General features: G+C 38.0%; 2 non-coding genes across 2 annotated transcripts; both read left to right on the forward strand.

The window, feature by feature from the left end:
- Positions 1-1,698: 1,698 nt before the first annotated feature.
- On the forward strand, positions 1,699-1,801 carry LOC126012329 (U6 spliceosomal RNA). The gene has a single exon (XR_007496844.1). It is a non-coding gene; the product is annotated as a U6 spliceosomal RNA (small nuclear RNA).
- A 7,790-nt stretch (positions 1,802-9,591) lies between these two features.
- LOC126012764 (U2 spliceosomal RNA) lies at positions 9,592-9,780 on the forward strand. The gene has a single exon (XR_007497162.1). It is a non-coding gene; the product is annotated as a U2 spliceosomal RNA (small nuclear RNA).
- The last annotated feature ends 9,559 nt before the right edge of the window (positions 9,781-19,339 follow it).

Raw genomic sequence — 19,339 nt, forward strand, 5'->3', positions numbered from 1 at the left:
AAATCTTCCTAACAACAAAAATCCAGGGCTCAGTAATAAGATCTACCAAGCTAAAAGAAAACTTTCTAACTGTACTCTAAGTTTTTCTAAAATATTAAAAATGAGTACAGTGAGTAAAGTACTTGCCTTGAATATGGCCCACCTGGATTCAAAACCTAGCAGTCTCATATGATTCTTCGAGCACTGCTAGGAGTGATTCCTGCCCACAGAGTGCAACGTAAGCCCTCCTTGAACACTGCTGGTTGTGGCCCAGAAATCAAAATAAATAAATCGATAAATAAAATATTGAAGAAATTGTGAACTTTCCTGTAGTTTCTATAATGATATTATAATCCTAATGTCTAAAAGCAGACAAATATATTATTGAAGAAGAAATTACAGATCAATATCCCTGAAGAATAGTGATACAAAGATTTTCTGCAAAATCATAGTGAATTGAATGCAACAGAATATCAAAAGGATTATATGCCACTATCATGTGGGATTTAGTCCAGGGATATAATACCATTTCAACATGCCAATGAATTAATGTAATATATTGGAACAACAAAGGAAATGTCAAAACAATATTATCATAGACATAGACACATAGAAGCTTTTGACAAGATTCACATCTATTCGTAATAATTAAAAAAAAAAATAGGGGTAGGAGCTGAAACCACACTTACAAATACAGTCACTATGTTCAAACCTGGCCAGCTCCATAGAATCATTTTTTTCTTTTTGGTTTTTGGTCATACCCAGCAGCGCTCAGGGGTTACTCCTGGCTCTACTCTCAGGAATCGCGCCTGGCAGGCTCAGGGGACCATATGGGATACTGGGATTCAAACCACCGTCCTTCTGCATTGCAAGGCAAATGCCTTATCTCCATGCTATCTCTCCAGCCCTGAATCATTTTTTTTCTAATGAAATGTAAACCAAGCTGTGAAAGATAATGGGTACAATGGCCCACACAGCAGAAAGCCTGCCATCTTGAGAGGAGAAAGCAGATAAATCCCCTGCTCTGCCAAGGCCACTCCTGTTGGCTCCATTACCCATATTCATCCCTGTTTTTCCAAAAGAAGAGAAAATGAAAAAATATTTTTTATTCAAGGATTATAAAAACTGACATTGACAAAATGATTACCCTCCTCAAAGCATTATACAGATTCAATGAAATCCCTATCAAAACTCTGATGACATTCTTTAAACACTTGATGAAACAAGTAAAATTGTTTGGATTGATAAAGCTCCCTGAATAGTCAAAGCTATACTGAGAGAAAAAAAAGAAAAAAAGAAAATTAGAGATACTGCATTTCTGGGCTTTAATTTGTACACTAAAGCTACAGTAATTAAAACTATGTGGTACTGGAAGAAAGATTTTCAGATCAATGAAATAAAATTGAAAGCTTAAAGATAAACCCTCAGATTTCTAGATATTAAACAATGATAATACTTAGTGCATGAAGTGGAGCAAAGAAAGTTTATTCAACAAATAATATTGAGATAACTGAATAATCACATTTAAAAAACTAAACTAAAACTGGTCTTGTGTCCCACACAGTATATCAAAATTAATTCAAAGTGCATTAAAGACTTTGATATTCTACTGAATACATAAAATTTATTGAGAAAAATATAAGCAGAATTCTCCAGAAATGAATTTCAGAAGGGTCTCCAATAATTTGACTCCATTGACAAATATTAAAAAAAAATTTAGTGCTCACTGCAGCAGCACATACACTAAAATTGGAATGATACAGATTTAGCATGGCCCCTGAACAAGGATGACATGCAAACTCGTGAAGCATTCTATATTTTGGGGGGCAGTGTGATAGTACAGCAGTAGGTGTTTGCCTTCATGCAGCTGACCCAGGATGGACCTGAGTTCAATCCCCGGCATCCCATATGGTCCCCCAAACCAGGAGCGATTCTGAGCATCACAGGATGTGGCCCAAAAACAAAAAAAAAACAAAAAAAACTAAAATAAAATAAAATAAACAAGTGAGACTACATCAATTTGCAATGGCTTTACTTGGCAAAAGAAATTCAGACTAAAATAAAAAGATGTCTTACAGAATGGGAGAAAATATTTGCTCTCCATACATAGAAAAAGGGCTGATATCCAAGATACATAAAACATTCACAAAATTAAAAAAACAACAACAAAATAACAACCACACTATTACAATTATTTTTCTCTGTAGAATAAAGTTAGAAAACATGATACATCCCATATGCCTTTTACTAAATTGCTTTGGCTTTTTGTGAAATTTTTTAAATTTCATTAAATTTTTAGTGATGTTTGTTCTATTTTCTTTTTTTCTTTTTTCTTTTTTGTTTTTTTTTTTCGACTAAATGCTCAGAAATTGCCCCTGGCTTGGGGGGGACCATATGGAATGCCGGGGGGCTAGCGCTTGCAAGGCAGACACCTTACTTCTACCACCACCTCACTGGCCCTTTAGTTCTATTTTCTTAAAGAATGCAATGGTCACTCAAAAATGTAGTGCTATTCCCCCACCCTCACAGAAGAACTACAAGACCCTCAACATCCATAGCTGTTTGCTCAGAGAAGTTATAAACTGTACCTTTCTCTTCAGGGCCACCTTAAAAGTAAAGAACAAATTAGAGCAAAAGTAAAGTGAAGCAAGGATAGGGGAAGGAATGATAACCAAAAATGACTCATATAAAAATGTATTGACTATACTTAGTTAATGGAGCATCCTCTTTTGTTTGTTATCTTAAACGAACTACCAAAAAAAAAACAAAAACAAACATGAACTACATATTACAGTCATGCTATCACAAATAACTTGCTGAATATTTTGAAAACCTTTTCGAGGCTTAATTGGCATATTATAAAATGAATATAAAAATAAATGTGAATCTTTTTGTATAATTTCACTTTGAACACTTTGATAGAAGTTTTTCTCTAAACAGGTTTACAGGTTTATAATATGTATTTTAATGCATACACACTGGGTAGATATGACAAACATTGTAAGTTGTCAACATAGCTGTGTTAATAATCCTGATTTTGTTTTTAACTAACATGAATATGAGAATTCCTTATACAAATTCCCCCAAATACAAATTATGAGTTTTATTTATTTTTGCTTTGTGTAGATGGTTATGGTCCATAAAGATGACATGAAGTTTATAGGTAACATCTGAGAAAGTTATCCTATTGGAGAATAATTGACCAAGCCAATCTACTGAGAATACAGAGTGAAAAAATAAACCCTGCACCAGACAGGATAAATTATGTGATATTATAAAAGTCTTGTCAAAGCCAGTATGCAGCAAATAATTCACATTGTATAATGTGACAGTTGTGTTTTTTCTGCCTGAGGCACTTTAGATATTCTATCATTTGCAACCATAAATGTCTTATTTCATGCAGTGGGGAGACAAAGTTTTATATTACCAAATTACTTCAACGGGTCAAAAGTAGTATTTTGGGTGGAGCATGCTTGAGAAGCCAAGTTCAGTCCCCAACTCCACATGGCCCTTCACTCAGTGCTCTAGTGAGTCATGAGTACTTACTATGAAGGACTGCTTCAGTGGCCTCTGAACACTGCCAGGTTTGGCCTGTGGTTCTCCTGAGCACCATAGGGAGGCACCTAAATTTAAATTAAGTAAAAAATAATTGCTTCTGTACCAATTCCTATCTTTCAAAATACTGATATTAGAATGCTAAATATTATAAGTAACAAAAGGAGCAATCAAAATGTCAACAATAAAAGGATTTCATTGTTTCAAATAGTAGATTTCAGGGGGTTGATGCAGAAGCTCTGTTTTCATCAGCAATATGAATTTTTTTCTGTCTGATGTTTGTGTCTTCATCTGGTTGGCTTTCTTCAGGGTAAGGCGATATTCTCCCATCAAACTCTCAACAATCTGTTTTGTCCAATAAGTTCAATTTGATTCTTTTAATCTAAGTCACATGTTCAATATGAATAACTGAAGAGATAATCTAATTTCCTAGACGTTCTTGGTTCCCTAAAGTTAAAAACTAGAGCACCAATGAATGAGAATTCTAAAGGAAAGGGACTTTTTAAAAAATGTATTTTGGATTTATTTATACTATCCCATTCCTTAAAAATATAAGATGGAGATCATCAATGAAGGTAGGCTCATTATTATAAAACATAATATTTGGTGAATTCTTTGGAAACTAAAAATAGATATAGTTGCCTGAGAACCTTTACTAAGTCCTGATTGGAAAAATTGTGAGATTGTACTTCTATTTATTTATAGAACTAGATGTCAAAGCACTCATAGTGATTTAAAGCAGTTGCTTCAGGAGAAACGTCAAACTTTGCTCTTTAAAAATGTTAATGGAAAAATTTAAAAATCTGTAAACTCAACACCTTTACTTTTCTGAAATCTAAAATTACTAGTATAAAAAAATAAAGCAAGACATTCAGTCAAATCCACAGACAATACTGACAGGGCTGTCATTTGTTTCAAAAAAATGAAGCAAAGTTGGCAGGATACATAGAAGTTATTTGCAGAGGTACTTGGAATTCACAGCCTATGTTTGGAATTATTCTTGGCACACCATTGCTCAGTGGCTAAGAATGAACCCAGCTTAAGTACATATCATCATTTAAACTTTAAATGCATTTCACACCTGCTTTGAAACCTGGAAATATAATCAACTTTTTCTAGATATATTTGAAAAAATATCTAGTATATTGTACAAAAGTGTAGAGCCACTTCTTAAAAATCATCATGTACCTGAAAATATTAACTTTGGCCTCTTCTTCATAAAGGAAATCAATCTCTCCTATATCCTTATCATTTAGACTAGAACATCTAATTTAGATGTTGAGATTAGAATTAGATGTCATGGCTCCTGAATTGGCTTGCTCAAAGGTTCTCTTCAGAAATATTCTTAGATCCATGAATCTATCCATGCTGAAAACTATAATGAATTTGCTACTTTTCTTCAAAAAACCATTCTAGAAGCTAATTGGTTCTATCATAGAATGCATTCTCAGACAAATCTCCAGAATTCAGTGAAGTGCAGTGTGTATATAAATAAGCTTCTTATGAGGAGAAAAAAACCACGACAGTTCTTTACTAACACTTTGATATTGTGTATGGCTCGAGCAATTAACCTTTTTCTCCTTCAATTTTTAAAAAAATCCCAATGGGTACTTTAAATAACCACTACAGTGCTATATTCACACAATAAATTTCAAAAAGTCGGGCCGGGCGGTGGCGCTGGAGGTAAGGTGCCTGCCTTGCCTGCGCTAGCCTAGGACGGACCGCGGTTCGATCCCCCGGCGTCCCATATGGTCCCCCAAGCCAGGAGCAACTTCTGAGCGCATAGCCAGGAGTAACCCCTGAGCGTCACAGGGTGTGGCCCAAAAACAAAAAAAAAAAAAAAAAAAAAAAAAAAAAAAAAAAAAAATTTCAAAAAGTCGAAAACATTGATATATCTCTGGCCATAAAACAAAGGAAGATAATCTTTCCTCATACACACATTAAATAGGGTGTTGTTAGATTATCATCAGGTTAAGTACCTATGAAAAACTGTATAAAAATGCCTCAATTATAAATAGAGCTCAGATTGCCCAGTAATTTCAATTCATGGCATCTACCCCAAGACACAAAAAAATAATGAAAAATGCATAGTACATCAAAATCATTGAAACATGCAGTACAATAACCTGAACACATGGGCCCGGAGAGATAGCACAGCGGCGTTTGCCTTGCAAGCAGCCGATCCAGGACCTAAGGTGGTTGGTTCAAACCCCGGTGTCCCATATGGTCCCCCGTGCCTGCCAGGAGCTATTTCTGAGCAGACAGCCAGGAGTCACCCCTGAGCACCGCCGGGTGTGGCCCAAAAACCAAAATAAAATAAAATAAAATAAAATAACCTGAACACACATGCCCAGTGATAGATAAATGTATAAAGGAGTTGTGGTATATATGCATAATGTAATACTATGCAGCTGTAGGAAAGTATAAAATCTTGCATTTTGCTGCAACTTAGGTGGAACTAGAGGGTCTCGAGTTAAGTGAAATAAGTCTAGGGGAAAGGGCAAATACCGACAAACTCGATCTTAAATAAATCTTAAATCAGATTATCAAGCAGTAGGGAAAGATGTGGGTTAACGGTGACATAGGGACATCTTGGACATTTGAGTGGTGTGTGGAAAGTACCTTTGTACATAGATGCCATAAACATTAAGACTATTGTAACTGTGTTATCTAAAAAAAACTATAATTTGAGGGTCCGGAGAGATAGCAGAGTGGCGTTTGCCTTGCAAGCAGACGACGACCCAGGATCTAAGGTGGTTGGTTTGAATCTCGGTGTCCCATATGGTCCCCCGTGCCTGCCAGGAGCTATTTCTGAGCAGACAGCCAGGAGTAACCCTTGAGCACCACCGAGTGTGCCCCCCCAAAAAAAACCAAAACTATAATTTGAATATATTGAGGGGGCAGAGAGATAGCACAGCTGTAGGGCATTTGCCTCGCATGCTGCATTCGGCTGACAGGGAGGGACCTGGTTCAATTCCCGGCATCCCAGCCTGCCAGGGGCAATTTCTGAGTGCAGAGAAAGGAGTAATCCCTGAGCACTGCTGGGTGTGGCTCAAAAACCAATCAATCAATAAATGAACTTTAAAAAAAATGTACTGGGGATTGAACTCAGGGCTTAATGCTTTACATGAAACATTTATTCTAGCATTGAGCCATATCTCCTGTTTCATACAATGATTTCATAAACAAAAGTGTCTGTTTTGAAGTCATTTAACCTTTTTGTTTGTTTGTTTGTTTGTTTGTTTTGGGTCACTCCTGGCTCTGTGCTCAGAAATTGCTCCTGGCAGGCTCTGGGGACATATGGGATGCCGGGAATAAAACCCGGGTCTGTTCCGTGTTGGCTGCATGCAAGGCAAATACCCTACCACTGTCCTATCTCTCCAGCGCCTTTAACCATCTTATTTAAAACATAAATGGTATACTATTCAAGACAATTTAGAATATTTCCTCCATATGTGTAGATACATATATATATATACATATATTGTCCTGCATATGTATATACACTGAAGGTTCTGAAATTAATCTTCCCATTTACTGTATAGTTGCTATATACAGGGTTGCACTCTGTGGTGTAAGAAATCATATACATATTTTTTGTTCTATTTTGGTCATACCCAGTGGTGTTTAGGAGTTACTACTGGTTCTGCGCTCAGAAATCACTCCTGGTAGGCACAGGGGACCATATGAGATGTCAATATTCAAACCGCCATCCATCCTGGATTGGCTGCATGGAAGGCAAATGACCTACCGCTGCGCTATCTCTCCAGCCCCCATATACATTATTGTGTGTCACAGTCTCATACCTGTGGTGCTGGGGTTCACAGCAGCAATGCAGTTATAACATCCACTCAGCAATGTTGAGTGTTGACACAGAATAAATGCAGTTTCTTGAAAAGCAATGGCTCTGCCACTGAGTCACAACCCCACATAGTAGAATTAATTTAACAAATATGAACACCTGCAGGTGAAAAATGGAAATGGGATTGATATGTGTGTGTGTTGTTTGCGTATTCTTGAGAGAGTGGGGAGAAAGAGGGAGAGAGAGCATAGATTATAGTTCAGAACTTCTCTAGTCTCTAGAGGGAAGCTTGCAAACATTCCATTTGAGGCCTAAAAAGTAGCAAACAAAATAGACTCAAATAGAAAACCAAGACACATAGTAATCAAACTGGAAAGAACCAAAGAGACACACTACTTAAAGCATTAAGAGAGAAGAAAACGGGGCCGGGCGGTGGCGCTGGAGGTAAGGTGCCTGCCTTGCCTGCGCTAGCCTAGGACGGACCGCGGTTCGATCCCCCGGCATCCCATATGGTCCCCCAAGAAGCCAGGAGCAACTTCTGAGCGCATAGCCAGGAGTAACCCCTGAGCGTCACAGGGTGTGACCCAAAAACCAAAAAAAAAAAAAAAAAAAAGAGAGAAGAAAACCTAAAATACAAATAACATAAGAATCACAATAGATCTCCCATATGACACTATATAATCAAGAAAATAATAGAATAACATATTCAAAGTACTGGACAAAATTCAATCTAGAATCCATTACTCTAAAAAGATGCCATTTATATTTGAAGAAAGGGAAAAAACATTCTCAAAAAAACAAGAACTGGCAACTTTGGCTATAACATAACCAACCCTACAAGAATTACTGAAACACTACCTAAAAAAAGCAAGTGGCCAGTTGCAAAAACAACTAAGTTACACATGGACCTTACATCAATACGCTCTAAAAATTAATGGATTAAAAGGCACAAAGTGGGGGCCAGCGAGATAGCATGGAGGTAAGGCATTTGCCTTCCATGCAGAAGAATGGTGGTTCAAATCCCGGCATCCCTCATGGTCCCCCTTGCCTGCCAGGGGCGATTTCTGAGCGTAGAGCCAAGAGTAACCCCTGAGCGCTGCCGGGTGTGACTCAAAAACGAAAAAAAAAAAAAAAAAAAGGCACAAAGTGGCTGTATGGATCAAGAAAAAAAAATCCATCTCTGTTGCTTGCAGGAAACATACCTAAATTTGAAGTCAAAGAATGTCTATTGTCTCTACTTTTAGTCAACATAGTTTTAGAAATCCTACCAACAGCAAACAGTAAAGAAAAAATAAAATAAAATGGACCAAAATTTAAAAATAAGACAAATGATCACTATTTGTAGATGACATGATAACATATATAGAACACTACGAAGCTCCTAAAAACAATAAACCAGTACAGAAGTGTAGTTGACTACAAAGTGAACACATAAAAATATGTTGCATTCCTATACACAAATAATTAACTTGAAAAGGAAGAGATCAACGAGTCTACTCCATTTAAAATAGTTTCTCACTAAAGTCATCTTCAAGGAGGAAATACCACTGTCTAAGCAAGTGTAAGCAAAGACAAACAAATACAACTTCATTAAACTGAGAAGCTTCTGCACTTCAAAGTAAACGGTGACTAGTATGTGAAGGCTACCCACAGAATGGGAGAAATTATTCACCCACCCAATAAAGGATTAATATCTAATATATAGAAGGTACTGGCAGAACTTAACAGGGAAAACACATCTAACCCCATCCAAAAAAAAGGGGAAAAGAAATGAGCAAACATTTCCTCAAAAGGCATATAAAAAATGCTTCACATCACTAATAGTCAGGGAGATGCAAATCAAAACAACAGTAACGTATCATCTCACACCACAGAGATTGGCACATATCACAAAGAACAACAACCACTGCTGGAGTGTATGTGAGGAGAAAGGGATTCTCATTTACTATTGGTGGGAATTCTGTCTAGTCCAGCCTTCTGAAAACAATATGGATATTCCTCAAAAAACTGGAAATTGAGCTTCTATATGATCCAACAATACCATTCCTAGGGATATTCCCTAGGACCACAAAAACACAATACAAAAATTCCCTTTGCACTCCTATGGTCATCACAGTAGTATTTACAATAGTCAGAATCTGGAAGCAATCCAGGTGTCCAACAACAGATGAGAAACTAAAGAAACAGTGGTACATCTACATAATGGAATACTATGCAGCCATTAGGAAAAATTAATTCATAAAATTTGCTCACACATCGCTTCTCGGCCTTTTGACTAAGATCAAGTGTAGTATCTGTTCTTATCAGTTTAACATCTGATACTTCATCTATTCGATGACAATATATTAAATGGATTTTTAGCACTAGGATCTGGAATAGGAGCTTGCTCCACCCATTCCATACATCAACCTGGCATTGCAGTACCTTGGGGGAATAAAAAAAATTGCTTACACATGGATGGACATGGAGCTTACTATGCTGAATGAAATGAGTCAGAGGGAGAGAGATAAACACAGGATAGTCTCACGCATCAGTGGGATATAAGAAAAATAAAAGTGTGCTGATGGTATACAGAGACAATAGAGATGAGTACTGGGAGAACAAGTCAATAGTAGGCAGCTTGCCATAAAGAGCCAAGAGTGCAGTTAGAGTAGAGAAGGTTCTACTATAAAAGTGATAGTTGGAACTGATCATTCTGGACAAGAATTGGACACCAAAAGGGAATTAAGTGACATGCATGTCTCCTTTTATTAATAGTTGTTCAAACCACAGAGAGAGAGAGAGAGAGAGAGAGAGAGAGAGAGAGAGAGAGTAAAGTAAAATGCCTGTTCCAGTAGTAGGCAGGTGAGAGTGAGTGGTAGGGAAGAGGGCACCAGATAGAGCAGTGCTTCTCAATTATTTTCTGTCATACCCCCCTAGGAAGAAGAAACATTTTTCGTGCCTCCCACGTGACTGTAAATAGTATCTTTATTATAAAAATGTTAACCTTCAAAACAAAAATATATAAAATAATTTGAGCTGATTTTTATAATATTTTTTATTTTGACCAAAATGGATTACATATCTTTCACAGTAATATTTTAGGTACATATTAACATTGACTCAGGGGAATTTGCATCACCAAAGTTGTCCTCCCTCCACCCCCATCCCCAGCTTGTATCCCATATCCCCCCTTACCCCCTGGGCTGCTAGTATAAGTGGTCCCCTCTATGTCTAGCTTACTACTTAGTGATCATACAACTGTTTGGTCTTGGTACCCTCCATTATTTCCCCCTCAATTTGAGAGGTGGAACTAGATAGTTCAAGTTATATGGTTCTTCTTGAAGAAAAGAAAAGCAATAAAATGGGGTAAAAAGTCAAATAAGCCGAAAATGGATGGAGTCCTTCTAGAGGCTCTTAACCTCAGTTTGAGAGAAGAAATAGGAAAAGGGAAGCGAAACACCCAACAATACAAAAGGAAATATCAAATAAAAAATCCAGTGAGCACTACAGCAATAAAGACAAGCACCACATAATAACCACGGTCCTGAAATAAAAACATAACAGAGTGCAAAAAGAAAAAAATTGGAAACAACAACATCAATATCCAAGCCAAAACAAAAATAAATAAATAAATACATAAATAAAAAAGAGTATTTTGTGCTGTTTTTTTTTTCCTGCATAGCACAGTAAATATTGGGGACATTAGAAAGGGAATTCCCTTGGCCTAAGAGATACAGGGTTTCTCCCTTGAAGTATACTGTCATGGGAATAACTATAGACTCCTTGCATGTTCATTTACTTCCCCTCGGTGCTTTTGTGGTGTATGAAAGACTTCTGCTCAGTCATGGGTGATAATATCAGACCTCTGTATCAAGAGATCTTGGTATCTGCACAGGTCAAAAAATGGAGGTTATGATGAAGTCTTTCTTTGCAGTTCTAGAAGTTCTGTTCCTTCACTGTCGTTTTAGTCCGTCTTCTGTAGTTGGTGGTCTTGGTCATTGCGTTGATCCTAGGATGGACCCTGGGAAAGAGTCTTTCGTTATGTTTCCAGAGACCCATTCAGTTGCAATTGTCTCAATTAGACCTCTGGAATTAGAGATCTTGGTTATTGTATAGATCATAGGACAAAACCTAGTCTAGGGCTTTTTTATTGGTCCCAGGATACGTTCTGCCCAGTCATGGTTGTCAGTCATCTGTAGGTAGCGATCTTGGCTTTTGCACAGATCAAAGGGTGACAATTCTTCTATTTTGTCTTATAATTAGATGGTGAGATAAGACAACCTGCTCTTTGATCAAGTTGTTCCCATTTTCTTGTTGTCAGGATATCATATTAGAACTGGCACATGTTGGTGCCAGAGCAGTATTAAGGATGTCCCAGAGGAGATTTGCTTTCTGGAGCTATTGTGGAGAACTGTGTCATTTCTATGTCTGGGATCCAGGGTTCAAGGTTGGACGGTCAGTGTCTACTCACTTGGGGTCTAAGTTGGGTCCACATGACATATGTTCAAGGTGGGAGGTGCCCCTGCATTATAAAAAAGTATGAGTTCTTATCCCTAGTAGATAAGAGCTTGTTTGTTTTTTTTGGTTGTTTTTTTTTTTTTTTTTTTTTTTTGGTTTTTTGGGCCACACCCGGCGGTGCTCAGGGGTTACTCCTGGCTGTCTGCTCAGAAATAGCTCCTGGCAGGCACGGGGGACCATATGGGACACCGGGATTCGAACCAACCACCTTGGGTCCTGGATCGGCTGCTTGCAAGGCAAACACCGCTGTGCTATCTCTCCGGGCCCCAAGAACTTGTTTTTATATGTAAGATTTCCCCCTTTTTTAATATGCCTTTGCAGGAAGAAATGGTGCTACATTATATTGTTGGTGCATTTGGGGGTGGAAAGAGGAGAAAGCAGAAACAAGACAAAAAATAAAAATATATGCTAACATATATATAAAGAAAAAAATTTTAATGAATTTAAAAAAGGTAATTAAAGGTACAAAGTGCTGCAGGAGACTACCTTACATTTGGGAAAAAACAGGTTAAGAGGTAGTATTATATAGGTCTTGAACTTATGAAGGAAGTATAGGCTTCCCCATTGTCTTTTGAGATTTTCTTGTGGGGTGTGGGATCCAGGGCACATTTTCATCACACAATCTCAATCTTGAGATTGAGAGAAGATTTGTGGCAGAGAGGTCTTGGGTAGAGTTCTTGCAGTGGGGATCCTTTTGGAACTGAGTCAAGTATCAAACAACAGTCCACGTTAGGGAGAGGTGATAAGGAGGGACACACAGCATGGTTTAACAGGGGAGTTAGTTGTCTTTTCCTGCTGGGGACGAGGTGTGGGTCTGAGTGGGTGTCCCTTCGCTTTGGTGCTGGGTACTGGCTCATTGGGGTAGGAGGTCAGTCTTGATGCCTAATGGATTAAGAACTGAGGGTGAAGAGTTTTAATAAGGTGGGAAATCGGGTTGGGATTGGGGTATGAAGGGATAGTCGGGTTTCTGAAGGGGGGATAGTATATGGGAGTGGCTATATACACTATAGGCATGGGTTGTTTACAATTTAGGTTTGGCTCTCATGGAGGAATACTATCTCTGTGTGCTCATGCCCACATATAAACATACAATAGTTAACTTAGGTATAGCTTAAGAAAAAGAGGAGGGGAGAGCAAGAAATAAGCTAAGTACAGAAAGATAGATAAATATAGTACAAGTAAGGTAAAGAAACTAATAGATCAACTTTTGGATACACCTAGGTTTCTCATCTCGAGTACCAAACAATGCTGTATTGTTGGCAGCACCTTATATATCAAATTTCCTTTTCTAAAGAGGAGGTAACAGTGTGGTTTTTATTTGACATGGATTGAATTGATAATAATGAGGAGGAAAGGGAGAAGCAGAAAAGGGAGAAAAAAGGAGTAGTGAGAAGAGAGGAGAAAAGAGCAAGGGAATGTTAGTTTGTTTGAATGTGTTCAATGAGTAGGCCCTGTAGTATAAGTCTGTGGGCCACAGTTGCTGCTTCAGTGGTCTGGCTGGTCACATGCTTCACGTCCTAATAGAGGGCATAACCTAGAGATAAAGGATATGTTAAAGTGTTTTAACAAGACATTTTCATAATGCAAGCTGAGTATGGTATCTAGTGTGACTGAGCACCGAGGTGCCACCTTAGGTTGTCCACCCTTTGTGTACAAGAACCCCTGTGCACGGAAAAGCTGAGAGGTTATTTTAAATAAAGTAAGATTCAAAAATATAGTAAGATTAAGGCATTAAAACCTATTGTTATAAAATGCTTCCGTTGGAGTCAGTGACTTCCCATTGTATTCATTACCTGTAATCCTGTATAAGATCCCTAAGACATTATTATGAGCCTTTGTAGTAAAAGGCTGATTACATACCTGTTCTCTCTACTTTGTTGTTTCTGCTGTTGCTGGCTTATTTATGGTATTATGTGTAGTTAAGTCTTTGTGTTGTTTCTCTTTCACTTGTTTTGGACTCTACTCTCCAGTAAATGTTGACAATTACAGTGTTTGGAGTTCCTACCCTGTTAAACCATGTTATTTGTTCATGGTGTATATTCTAAGTAGTTCAGAAAAGTGCTATCATTCTATGTTTATCTTTCATCTTCTGACTTACTTCATTTAACATAATATTTTGTAGGTCCATCCATGTTAAAGTCTATGATTGTATCATTTCTAACTGCTAAGTAGTATTTCATTGTGTATAAATACCACATCTTCATGATCTACTCGTCTGTTGTTGGACATTGAGGTTGGTTCCAAATCTTGCCTATTATACTGAGTGCTGCGATAAATAGTGGAGTGCACACATACTTTGGGATGAATGTCCTTTCATCTTGGGGATAGATACCCAGGAGAGCAATTACTGGGTCATATGACAGCTCAATTCTGAGTTTACTGAGTACTCTCCATACTTTTTTCCATAGGGGTTGGACTAGGGGAATTCCCACCAGCAATGGATGAGAGTTCCTTTCATACCGCATCCCCGCCAAGAGATTGTTCCCGTTATTTATTTATTTATTTATTTATTTATTTATTTATTTATTTATTTATTTATTTATTTATTTTTTGGTTTTTGGGCCACACCTGGCGGTGCTCAGGGGCTACTCCTGGCTGTCTGCTCAGAAATAGCTCCTGGCAGGCACGGGGGACCATATGGGACACCGGGATTCGAACCAACCACCTTTGGTCCTGAATCGGCTGCTTGCAAGGCAAACACCGCTGTGCTATCTCTCCGAGCTCTGTTCCCGTTATTTTTGATGTGAGTCATCCTCACTGGTATAAGGTGGTACCTCATTGTTGTCTTGATTTGGATTTCCCTAATGATGAGTGAAGGTGAGCATGTTTTCATGTGTCTGTTGGCCATCTTTCGGTCTTCCTCGGAGAAGTGTCTATTCATTTCTTCTCCCCCACTTTTCTATGGCTTTATTAGATTTTGGGGGGCTCAGCTTTCTGAGTGCTTTGTATATTCTAGATGTCAGCCCTTTATCTGACGGGTTGAGTGCAAAGATTTTTACCCATCCCATTAACTGTCTTTTAGTATTAAATAGGGTTTCTTTCGCCATGCAGAAACTTTTTGTTTGTTTGTTTGTTTTTGTTGGTTTTTTTTTTTTTTTAGTTTTTGGGCCACACCCGGCGGTGCTCAGGAGTTACTCCTGGCTAAGTGCTCAGAAATAGCTCCTGGCAGGCACGGGGGACCATATGGGACACCGGGATTCGAACCAACCACCTTTGGTCCTGGATCGGCTGCTTGCAAGGCAAACGCCGCTGTGCTATCTCTCCGGGCCCATCCATGCAGAAACTTTTTAGTTTAATGTAGTCCCATTTGTTTAGGTTTGATGCTAAAGTTCTTGCCATTGGTGCTCCTTCCTCAAAGACTTTTTTGATATATAGGTCTTTAAGTGTTCTGCCTATTTTTTCCTCAATAAATTTATAGATTCGGATCTGATTTCAAGATCTTTAATCCATTTTGAGCTGACTTTTGTATAAGGAGTGAGGTATGGGTCAATCTTACAGGTGGTTTTCCAGTCGTACCAACACCATTTGTTGAAGAGACTTTCTTTGTTCCATTTCAAGTTCTTGACTCTTATCAAATATTAGTTGACTGTATATCTGGGGGTTTATCTCTGGAAATTCTGTTCTAACCCACTGGTCTGAGGCTCTGTCTTTGTTCCATTACCATCTGCGTTGATTACTGAGGCTTTATAATATAGCTTCAGGTTAGGTAAAGAGATGCCATCCAGCTTCTTGTTTTTCAGTATGTATTTGGCTATCCTGGATCTTTTGTGGTTCCAGATAAATTTTATGATTGATTGTTCTAGGTCTTTAAAAAATGATGTCTGATGATGACTTGAATTGGACAAACTAATTTGCCTGGAGCCTAGAGTCAGTCCTGTGCCAGGAAACTTCAGGGGTAGGGTCTCCTTGTATTTAGACCATAATTTGTCTTTCCATGTCCCTTATGTTTTGGTGGGCCTATGCAAACAAATGCCACTTTAATACCATTTTTTACTATGTTCCCTTGACTCCAATCCTTAAGAAAAACAAGCCACTAAAACTTTTGAAGTTAACTTAAACTAGTTAGCATGTGCATGGAACTAGAGAAATGTACTTTGCCCTCAATGTTTAAGGAGTTACATAAGTCTAATGTCTTTAGATTATATTGTGTGCTGCTAAGAAATAGTATGTACTACAACTGGGGATTTGAGGGACAAAGTAATTGTATTGTACATGGGTTCAGTTTTGTTTTTCTTAATGTTCTTTGGCTGAAAGTTCAAGGCTGGGATATCATCGATGGGACTACTGAGAATTCTGTTTATGGGTGATTGGGCTTCCACTGTAACTTTACCCTGTCCTCTTTCTTTGCATCTTTGTTGTCATAATTAAAATAAAAAAAATGATGTCTGAATTTGGATAGGGATTGCATTAAATCTATATAGAAGTTTAGGTAAGATATTCACTTCGACTATGTAGATTCTACCTACCCATGAGCATGGGATGTTCTTCCATTTCCTTAGATGCTCTTCAATTTCTTTCTGAAGTGTTTTGAAGTTTTCCTGGTATAGGTCCTTCACTTTCCTTGTAAGATTGATTCCTAGGTGTTTAATATTTTTGATACTATTTTAAATGGGATTGTTTTCTTAATATTTCTCTCCTCTACTTCATTATTTGTATAGAGGAATGCTACTGCTTTTTGTGTATTGATTTTGTAGCCGGCCACTTTGCTGTATTGGTTAATTATTTCTAGGAGTTTTTACTGTGGATTATTTAGGGTTTTCGATGTATATCATCATATCGTCTGCAAATAGAGATAGTTTGAGTTCCTCTTTCCTAATTTGGATTCCTTTGATTCCCTTCCCTAGCTATTGCTAGGACTTCTAAGATTATATTGAATAAGAGTGGACAGAGTGGACAGACTTTCCTAGTTCTTGACCTTAGTGGAGATGCTTTCAGTTTTTCGCCATCAAGGATAATGTTGGCTGTGAGCTTTTCATAGATAGCTGTAACTATCTTGAGGAAGGTTCCTTTAACCCTATCTTGCTGAGTGTTTTCAACATGAATGGATATTGGGTTTTATTTGCCTTCTCTGCATTGATTGATATAATCATGTGTTTTTGTTGTTGATGTGGTGTATGATGTTGATTGATTTGCGTATGTTGAACCATCTTTGCATCCCTGGGATGAAACCCACTTGGTCATGTTGTATAATCTTTTTGATGTAGTGCTGTGTTTGGTTTGCTAAGATTTTGTTGAGTATTTTTGCATCTATGTTCATTAGTGAAATTGATTTGTAGTTTTCTTTCTTGATGGTGTCTTTGCCATCTTTGGGATATTAGCCTCATAAAAGGAATTGGGGAAGATTCCTGTCTTTTCAATGGCTTGGAAGAGCCTGTGGATCAATGGTAGTAATTCTTCTCGGAATGTTTGATAGAATTCACATGTAAAGCTATCTGGACCTGGACTTTTGTTCTTAGGGAGTTTCTAATTACTGCTTCAATTTCCTCTGAAGTGATTGTCCTGTTTAGGCTTTCTAAATCATCATTTTCCAGTCTCAGAAGATGGTATTTTTCCAGGAATCTGTCGATTTCTTCTGGATTCTCTACTCTAACTGAGTATAGTTGTTCATAATAGGACCTCATGATATGTTGTATTTCTCGTGGTTCTGTTATAATCTCTCCCCTTTCATTTGTGTTCCTACTAATTTGGGTGTTTTCCCTCATTTTTTGGTGAGTCTTGCCAGTGGTTTGTCTATCTTGTTTATTCTTTCGAAAAAACCAACTCCTGGTCTCATTGATTTTCTGTATTGTTTTCTTAGTTTCTATGTTGTTTATTTCAGCTCTGATTTTTATTATTTTTGTCTTCTGGTTGTGGTTGGGTTTCTTTGCTGCTGTTGTTCTAGCTCAAGGTGACCCTTTAAACTGCTGATTTGTCATTTTCTTCTTTCCTGACGTAAGTCTATCTTGCTATGAGTTTCCCCCTAATTACTGCTTTTGCTGTGTCCCACAGATTTTGACAAGTTGTCATTCAATATCGTTCGTCTCAGGAATCTTTTTATTTCTTCCTTGAGTTCCTTTTTGATCCAGCTATTTTTGAGCAGCATGTTGTTTAACATCCAGGTGTTGGATTTTCTCCATTGCTTCTTCTTACAGTCAATTTTGACTTCTGTTGCATAGTCATCTGATAGGGCGCTTCTTTTTTTTTTTTTTTTTTTTTTTTTTTTTTGGTTTTTGGGCCACACCCGTTTGACGCTCAGGGGTTACTCCTGGCTATGAGCTCAGAAATCGCCCCTGGCTTGGGGAGACCATATGGGAAGCCGGGGGATCGAACCGCGGTCCGTCCTACGCTAGTGCTTGTAAGGCAGACACCTTACCTCTAGCGCCACCTTCCCGGCCCCTGATAGGGCGCTTCTAATGATCCTTACATTTGTGATTTTATACAAGTTAGACTTATATCCTAAGGCATGGTCTATTCTGGAGAAGGTTCCTTGTGGGCTTGATAAGAATGTGTATTCTGCTTTCTGGGGGTGGAGGGCCCTATATAAGTCTATTAGTTCTATATATTCTAGCTTTTCATTTAAGGCTTATATTTCTTTGCTATTTTTCTGTTGGGTGGATTTGTCCAGTGGTGATAGTGTAGTATTGAGATCTCCTACTACTATCACATTTCCTTTCATGTGTTTCTCTAGGTTTGCGAGCAAATGCCTCACATATTTTGCTGGCTCTGCATTTGGTGCATAAATATTAACCAGGGTTAGTACTTCTTGATCTAGTATTTCCCTGATCAGTAAGTAGTGACCCTCTCTGTCTCTGATCACTTTTTTGAGGTTGAGTGCAATTTGGTCTAATATAAAAATGGCCATCCCTCCTCTTTTTGATTTTCCATTGGCCTGAATAATTGATTTCCATCCTTTTAGTCTAAGCCTGTGCCTATACTGTACTTGTAGGTGTGTTTCTTGCAGGCAGCAGAAATCTGGTTTATGTCTTCTAATCTAGTTTTCTATTATGTGTCTTTTAATGGGAGAGTTTAGTCCATTAACATTTAGTGAGATTATTGACAGAGAGGGCTATTGTGCAGTTGTGTTGTGTATGGTGGTTGTTGTTACAATCGGGGGTTTGAATTGTGTAATTCGACTCTGAGTAGATCATTTAGAATCAGTTTTGTTTGTGCAAATAATGAGAGTTCATTTTTGTTTGAGAATATTTTTAGTCTTCCCTCCCATATGAATGAGAGTTTTGCTGGATAGTGGACTTTAGGTTGGAAATTTCTTTCATTCAGTCGTTTAAATATGTCATTCCACTGTCTTCTTGCTTGAATTGTTTCAAATGGACGATCTGGTTTGATTCTTATGTCCCTTTTTTGTACTTGAGGTTTTTTTCTCCCTTCTTGCTTTAAGGAGTTCATCTTTCTCTCTCTCTCTCTCTCTCTCTCTCTCTCTCTCTCTCTCTCTCTCTCTCTCTCTCTCTCTCTCTCTTTTCACCATTTCACTCCTGGCAGGCTTGGGGGACCATATGGGATGCCAGG

The sequence above is a fragment of the Suncus etruscus genome, chromosome 6 (assembly GCF_024139225.1).
Source record: "Suncus etruscus isolate mSunEtr1 chromosome 6, mSunEtr1.pri.cur, whole genome shotgun sequence".
In the NCBI taxonomy this organism is placed as follows: Eukaryota; Metazoa; Chordata; class Mammalia; order Eulipotyphla; family Soricidae; genus Suncus; species Suncus etruscus.